Genomic DNA, 8762 nt, shown 5'->3' on the forward strand with positions numbered 1-8762 from the left:
CTCTGGCCGTCTTCAAATCTAAGCTAAAAGCCCACCTTTTTGATGCTGCTTTTAACTCCTAACCCTTATTCACTTGTTCAGAACCCTTATTTTATCATCTTCACTTTAATATTCCCTTATCTCTTGTTTGTCCTGTTTGTCTGTCCTAATTAGATTGTAAGCTCTGTCGAGCAGGGACTGTCTCTTCATGTTCAACTCTACAGCGCTGCGTACGTCTAGTAGCGCTATAGAATGATAAGTAGTAGTAGTACTCTTCTGCATTCTTTACAATGTTTAATTCTCACTTGTGCTCTGTAATATGTCCTCTTACTCTGTACAGTATTACTCAACTGTACTGTGTAACAAATCCTCAAGCTTGGCTTTGCTCCATAATACCTCCTTTTATTCAGTAGAATATTACTCATCAGTAGTCTGTAATTTATTTTTTAAACAAGCCATAAAGCCCGTTACAACGGGCAAGTTTTTTTGTTTCTGAAATGTAAAGAGAGAGGGAGTGAGAGTGTGTATATGTATGTGTATGTGTATGTGTGTGTGTGTGTGTGTGAGCGAGTTCAGAGAGAAAGAGAGTGTGTATATGTGTGTGTGTGTGAGAGACAGAGAAAGTGTGTGTGTGAGCGTCTGTGTGAAAGAGAGAAAGTGTGTGTGAGAGAGACAGAGAGTGTGTGTGTGTGTGTGTGTGTGAGAGAGACAGAGAGTGTGTGTGTGTGTGTGTGAGAGAGACAGAGAGTGTGTGTGTGTGTGTGAGAGAGAGACAGAGTGTGTGTGTGTGTGTGAGAGAGAGTGTGTGTGTGAGAGAGAGACAGAGAGTGTGTGTGTGTGTGTGAGAGAGTGTGTGTGTGTGTGTGAGAGAGACAGAGAGTGTGTGTGTGTGTGTGCGAGAGACAGAGTGTGTGTGTGTGTGTGTGTGAGAGAGACAGAGTGTGTGTGTGTGTATGAGAGAGACAGAGAGAGTGTGTGTGTGTGTGTGAGAGAGAGACAGAGACAGTGAGACAGAGAGAGACAGAGAGTGTGTGAGAGACAGAGAGTGTGTGTGTGTGAGAGAGACAGAGAGTGTGTGTGTGTGAGAGACAGAGAGTGTGTGTGTGTGTGTGCGAGAGAGAGAGAGAGACACACAGAGTGTGTGTGTGTGAGAGAGAGAGAGATAGTGTGTGTGTGTGAGAGAGAGAGAGAGAGACAGAGAGAGCGTGTGTGTGAGAGAGAGAGAGAGATGGAATAGGATAAAGTGTTGTGATATCAGTACTGTAATTATAACACGCAAGATTTTTTATCTCTGAGAGAGAGAGAGAGAGAGAGAGAGAGAGCCTGAAAGAGAGCGAAAGAGTGTGTATAAGTGTGAGAGAGAGAGAGAGAGCTGGTAGGAGTCCCTGTGACAGTGGAGGGTCAGTTGCTCCTTATAGGCAGTTTTTTATTGTTCTAATATGGTGTGTGTGTGTGAATGAGAGAGTGAGAGAGACAGTGTATGTGTGTGTGCGTCTGTCTGAAAGAGAGAGAGAGTGTGACAAATCATTTTCCCTCTAATCAGTACCAACCGTTCGGTAATAATTACAGTACTTGCCATCACAGGAATCAACTCTGTGGGTGCTCAAGCACCCCCCACTTCAAACTGAGCAACACTCGTTGACTGTGTCCAGGGAAGGGTGATTTCCATTTTGTTAGCACCCCCCCCCCCCCCCCCAATCGTTCAGAAAAGTTAACTGCTATGCTTACTATTGCACGAATCCCTCCTCCATAAATCAGCATATCTAATCTGTGGCTCGAACAAAGCTTCCCAAATCCGTTCCGGTGGCTATTCTCAGTGAATGAGATTAACTACATACACAGGTTGAGTAATGTATGCAGTTACCTTATGCATACCGTGACCAAAGCTTGCGACCTTCCCCCGAACAGTTGCAAAGAAGCCCTCTCCCTGCACGCAGTGCCAAGACAGCCTCTAGACAGCTGTGCTGTTCTGCGCATGCATGGCACATCAGTCACTCTTCATTTATATAGTACAATATTAGGATTTATTTACCACGTTTGAAGAAATTCACTCAAGGCTGTGTACAATAAGAATAGATCAAACATGAGCAATAGACAATTACAGCAGTAACAATATTCAAATAACAATACAAAGTATGGCATAGTATACTACTTACAATGTCAACACAATACGTAATAGAACATTTTAATCGATAGTGAAGGGTATAAGCAAAGATGGAACATATAGATAGGTAGAGAGTAAGAAGAGTTAAAAACTAAGGTGACTGATTTAAAGAAAGTTGCACATGAGGTCAGAGAGATGGCTAGATATTATCTCAGCTAGGGTAGGAGTAGACCAACATGTCCTGCTGCAGTATGTGCAGCCCGTATCACTACTGGGGTGTGCGAGTGAGACTAACAAGTTAGTTACTTCTTCCATTAAAGACCTGGTCGTAATACCTCCTCTTGCTCTGTATGGTAATTTTATTCATTTGTATTCTGTAATACCTGCTCTTACTCTGTACAGTATTATTACATACCTGTGTCTGAGTGAATAACTTCTCTCTCTCTTGACTCATGGGGATTCCAGACATATGGTTCTTCCTCCTGTTTAATCCTTGATAAAGTATCAGGACTGACCTTTTCAAAGCCTGTTTCCAGGAATAAAAAATAATATTAGCTGTATTTTCCTTATATTCACAGAAAAATAAACAGAAGTAGTTCTCAAGGGAAAAGAATATGACGGATCTATTCCTGCCACCCATCATAATGCAGAGGGATCTGGGCGTTATTATACCTCGCTTCAAGTACTCTGGTAAAGGAACAGGTCACAAGTTTTTTATTATAAAAATGTCTATCACTTAAGAATAGGGGGGGGCTGTGATTCTTTGAAATTGGCCAAGTATATTTTCAACAAGCTGGCACATTATAAAATTCCTTAATATAACTGTTTTGGGAGATCCTAGTGAGTTGTCTTAAAGGGTGACCGCTTAGCCCTTCAGCTCCCTCTCCCCTCAAATTCAAATCAACATTTTTACATTCCCATCCCTGCTGTCACAGTATAAAATTATACAAAAACTGAAGAGGAGAAATACCTGCTGATGAAAGGAGAGGTTTAGTGCAGGCAAAGGCTCATATCTCACTTCCCCCACGGACACTCCTGATGCCGGGTAAGACACGGCTATCAATTCTGTAATTATGCGCCTACGGTTACGTGCCCCTGGCACACATAAATAGAAAGATAATTTGCACTTACTCACATAAGCACCCTAAGCACGCTTCTATAAATGTGCGTATAAATATTATAGTGTAATTTCAAGGGGCCATTACACATGGTCAGAGCATGGGCAGGGCTCCCAGCTTTGTGTGTAACTTACATGTGCAGTCATATTTAGACACCTGCTAGGTCTATGGCTGGTCTAACTGTAGCTGCCTAAGGAACGATGATATAAAGTTACGCTAGTATTTCCATAATGACACCTGGGTGCCCTCCAAACAGCTGCTGGTGTGGAGGATAACAACTCACTGGCAAACACAGATGTTTCATACCTAATACTGTGGAAGACCCGCTCTATGAATGTTGAAACGAGCAGGAACAAAGACTGATCCTTGTCATGATCTGGTACACTCCTCTCTAGTTAACACATGAAATCAGCAATTAATGATGATTTCTTGTATTACTCTTATCATGTGTTGATCCTGGAGACAATTCTGCAGCTTCACAGTGTCAAAAGCTGAGGAAATGATCAATGAACACAGCATCACACTTTTGACTGGTTTCAGTAGCTATTTTAACACACTCTGTTACATCCAAGTACTGAGTGTTTGTGATGCTCTTTTTTCAGTCATGATAGAAGAACAAGAGGAAAATCTCTCTCTGATTGGAAGAGGAGGAAACTTGTAGGACACACAGGAAGGTCTTAAGATAAGTGTGAGGATCAGGACTGAGGCACCCTAAGACAATCAGCAGAGCGGAGACACATTCTGATCAGAATTCAAAGTGCAGAAGGTACAGAAAATGTGCCAAATTTCTATTAAATCAGACGTTGTTCCTCTTAAGAAAATTCAGACAAAGCAATTCTTACCTAGGGAGATCAGGATCTCATAATTCTCCTTCATCACCTCCCTGTAAAGCTCCTTTTGCCCTTCATCTAAATACTCCCACTCCTCCTGGGAGAAAGAGACAGCGATATCCTCAAATGTCACCCGCATCTGAAACACAAATCAGAAACACACTCAGGGAAACGTGGGGGTGCTCAGAAAGCATTAGATTTCAGCTACCTTTACTAGTCTAACATTTTGGGAATGATCTAGAATGTAGATGCCATGTGCAGGTGTAAGACACCCAATTGCATGTGTAAAGACCTTTATAAATTAAAAAATAATAATAATAATAATACTACAGTTTTACATATACAGATCTATCGATCTATACAGCACAGTGAAAATAAAAAGTGTATTTTTGGGGGACACACATCAGACAAAGTCATTTTCCAAAAGTACACATTCAAAAAAAAGAGCAGCATACCTCAGGGATGTGGGAAATTTCTACAGTATACAGTAGTGCCATTATATAATATAAAATACTCATGTACTGTGAAGGATCAACCAAGCCACACCCTGAACATGTCTCTCTAAAATATCTCTATGCTTCCACTTCCATGTAGAAGTAGCTGCCTTTCCTAAAATGGCTGCTTTATATTTTCACTGTGCTATATAGATTGATAGATCTGTGAATGTAAAACTGTAGTAGCATTATTATTTTAATTTATAAAGGTCTTTATTAAGCATTGAAAAAACAATACATCAGCCCATGGTACAAAACAGTAAGGGCAAAATACAATACAATGTACACACAACCTTGATCCATAAGGCATATTATTGAAAAACGCATAATCTCTCTATATAAAAGGCAACCCCAACGTCCTAATGAAGCCTCCACGGAAGTTGAGGCGCCCGAGATATCCAGTGTGCCCCTGAGTGTCTGTACCGCCTTCGCGTCAAAACGTGATGACGTCGAGGGCAGAGCAATAACACTCGAAGGCCGAAACAGAAACGGCACAGGCACGGAGGCGCAGCAAAAAAAAAAAACCCTCCCCACACAGAGCGAACAACGTCCGACGGTCACACGGAGGCAGGCAAGCAGCTTGGAGGGACGGAGAGAGGGGGCCCCTACCGTTATAGAACCTTGCTAGCGCCCGTTTCATTGCGCTGAGAAACGGGCCTTTTTTCCCAGTAAACAATAATCAATGCTGCAATGAGTATCAATTGAACCTCAATTTTTTTACCGTATTTTCAATCAACACCCCCCCAACCCCCCCCCAATCCCCTATACCTCCCCCAGCAATCCTCAAACCCCCACAACCCTTCCAAACATCCATCCATAATCAAACAAATAGACGTACCAATCACGCTGAACAGGCTGACACAAAAGGATCCCACACCATCTCCCACTTAGACAATGTTTTCTTTTTCACCACAGTCAAGCGCTCCATCTCACATATATACCAAACCTTCGATATCCAACTCACAACCGAAGGAACCTTAGACGATTTCCAACTCTTCGTCAAATTAATGCGGGCCGCATGCAAGACTCCCTTTATCAACATAAATTGAGTAGCTGTAAGTCCCTCAGGTCTCTGCCCAAGTTAAAAAGGCTGCAGGATGCCACTGCACAGATCTACCCACCCAAACTTGGATACGAGACTGCACCCCTCTCCAATAAGCCCTTGCCTTAGGACACAGCCACCAAATATGACCCACAGTCAATATTGAATCCAGACTGCCCCAATTTGACTGCCCCTATCGGACCGACCGTTCACTTGTCTATTAGATTGTAATCTCTTTGAGCAGGGACTGTCTCTCTTAGTTAAATTGTACAGCGCTGCGTAACCCTAGTAGCGCTCTAGAAATGTTAAGTAGTAGTAGTATAGTCCCCAACTCCCCACATCCTCTCCAGCCGATTTCGTGCCAAACATATGGTGTAATCTTACCGGAGTAAGATACCACCTATAAAATACCTTAATGGCATTTTCCTTCAGAGCAACCGATAAAGAAGATTTCAAAAGACTTTTTTCTAAGTGCATCCAAGAATCATCTGACAAAGTAAAATCCAACTCCTTCTCCCAATTCCTCCTATGCAAAAGACACATCACCAAATATCCATATCAAGTGCTAGTGCTCCTGTTGTCCACACACATCTCTTCCAAAAGAGTAATCTCTCGAGTCAAAGAAACTTTGCAACTCGGGAGCTGCAAAAAAAATGTTTCAGCTGTAAATAAAAAGTTTCAGCGTGCTTGTCTGACATTGCTGTCTGGATGTCTCAACGCCACCTGAAATTAAATATGACCAAAACCGAGCTTCTCATTTTCCCCCCCCGCTCCCCCCGTTTTCCATTTCTGTTGATGGCTCTCTCATTCTCCCTGTCTCCTCAGCTCGAAACCTTGGGATCATCTTTGACTCTTCTCTCTCCTTCTCTGCTCATATCCAGCAGATTGCCAAGACCTGTCGTTTCTTTCTTTACAACATCCGTAAAATCCGCCCCTTTCTTTCCGAGCACTCTACCAAAACCCTAATCCACACCCTTGTCACCTCTCGTTTAGACTACTGCAATCTGCTTTTTGTTGGCCTCCCACTTAGTCACCTCTCCCCTCTCCAGTCGGTTCAAAACTCTGCTGCCCGTCTCATCTTCCTCCAGGGTCGCTCTACTCATACTACCCCTCTCCTCAAGACCCTTCACTGGCTCCCTATCTGTTTTCGCATCCTGTTCAAACTTCTTCTACTAACCTATAAATGTACTCACTCTGCTGCTCCCCAGTATCTCTCCACACCCGTCCTTCCCTACACCCCTTCCCTTGCACTCCGCTCCATGGATAAATCCTTCTTATCTGTTCCCTTCTCCACTACTGCCAACTCCAGACTTCGCGCCTTCTGTCTCGCTGCACCCTACGCCTGGAATAAACTTCCTGAGCCCCTACGTCTTGCCCCATCCTTGGCCACCTTTAAATCTAGACTGAAAGCCCACCTCTTTAACATTGCTTTTGACTCGTAACCACTCGCCTCCACCTACCCTCCTCTCTTCCTTCCCGTTCACATTAATTGATTTGATTTGCTTACTTTATTTATTTTTTGTCTAATAGATTGTAAGCTCTTTGAGCAGGGACTGTCTTTCTTCTATGTTTGTGCAGCGCTGCGTATGCCTTGTAGCGCTATAGAAATGCTAAATAGTAGTAGTAGTAGTAGCAAATAAGCATAGCGGTCACTCGGCCGAAGCCTGTAAGATGCCACTAAAGTCTCAAAGGAGACAAACTCCTCCCCCTCATAAAGCTGCCCCACAAGTCCAATCCTAAGGTCGCCCAACGCTGAAAAGCCGTATTCCCAATACCCGGCTCAAATAAGGGATTATCTCCAATGGGCACAAGCCTAGACAACAAAGGCTGTCGAGCCGGAAACAAAAGATTCCAATAATAAAATGTGGCCTGTACTGTAGGTAGAAACCGCTCAACCCGACCCCTATATGCTTACAAGGAAGCCACATCAAGTGCCCCAATGGATGAGTACCAACCAAATCCTGTTCCATATGTACCCACAATTTATGATCTTCCTTCCGAAACCACTCTATTGTCGATCACGACTGCACCGCACAGTAGTACCCCCCATCTCGCTTACACTTATACAAAAAGGTTTGTGGCAAATGCGGACGCTTTTGATTCCAAATAAAGCAAATTAAACTATCTTGCAAGCTGGAAAGAAAAGACCGCGACAAACGCAATGGAAGCACCTGAAACAAATACAATAAACGAGGAAAGATATTCATTTTAAGCGCAGCAATCCGCCCAAACCAGGAGAGACCAATGGAAATCCAGCGATCCAAGTCCCTACAAATCGCCTGCTGAAGCGCCGGATAGTTAACTACAAACAAATCTGATAAATTCCAAGGAATCTGAACCCCAAGGTAACGAGTATCTCTTGCAGCCCACTTGAATGCAAAAAAAGTCTTCAAGGTAGCCATCAACTCAGGTGGTATCCGAACCACCATCCCTAACTCGCATTCAACTTGTAACCAGACACAACCGAATAAGCCTCAATCTCCTTCATTACATTAGGAAGCGATAACGATGGTTTAGTCAAGGACAAAAGGACATCATCAGCAAATAGGGTTATCTTGAATTCCTTGCCTCTCACCGATACGCCTGAAATATCCCCATTGTCCCGAATAGCAGCTGCCAGGGGTTCCATTGCCAAGGCAAAAAGAAGAGGTGACAACGAACACCCCTGCATAGTACCACGTTCCAAAGTAAAAAGTCCCGAGTGACCCCCATTGATTCGCACACAAGCCTTGGGAGAAATATAAAAAGCCCTTATCCAGGAAGTATAGAACGGGCCCACCCCAAATTTATTCAAGACCTTATCAAGATATCCCCAATGAACCCTATCAAAGGCCTTCTCCGCATCGAGCCCCAACAAGACAACAGGCAGATCCTTCACTTGAGATACATAAAGTAAATCCAAAGTCCTCCTGATGTTATCCATAGCCTGTCTGTTTGCTACAAACCCTACCTGGTCCGGATGAATCAATGTGGGGAGCACAAGCGCCAAACGATTGGCAAACACTTTTGCCACTATTTTAACATCCGTGTTCAAAATAGAAATAGGACAATAGGATGCATAATCAGTCTTATCTTTTTCCGGCTTCGGAATAACAGTCAACCACGTCTCCATCATAGGTGGTGGCAAAGGTGCCCCATCTCACACTGAATTATTTACCAACACCAAATCTGGAACCAACTCCCTTGCGTAAGTCT

The 8762-nt window shown here is 43.4% G+C and overlaps 1 long non-coding RNA gene across 1 annotated transcript in view; it reads right to left on the reverse strand.

Annotated features, from left to right (window-relative positions):
- Window positions 1-4082, reverse strand: part of LOC115462969 — a 71583-nt gene extending 67501 nt beyond the window's left edge. Inside the window, exons 1-2 of the long non-coding RNA XR_003940978.1 lie at window positions 4044-4082; window positions 2499-2609 (exon numbers count right to left, since the gene is read on the reverse strand). This is a non-coding gene — a long non-coding RNA (uncharacterized LOC115462969). The remainder of the gene's footprint in view (window positions 1-2498; window positions 2610-4043) is intronic.
- Window positions 4083-8762: the final 4680 nt, after the last annotated feature.

The sequence above is a fragment of the Microcaecilia unicolor genome, chromosome 1, assembly GCF_901765095.1.
Source record: "Microcaecilia unicolor chromosome 1, aMicUni1.1, whole genome shotgun sequence".
Lineage (NCBI taxonomy): Eukaryota > Metazoa > Chordata > Amphibia > Gymnophiona > Siphonopidae > Microcaecilia > Microcaecilia unicolor.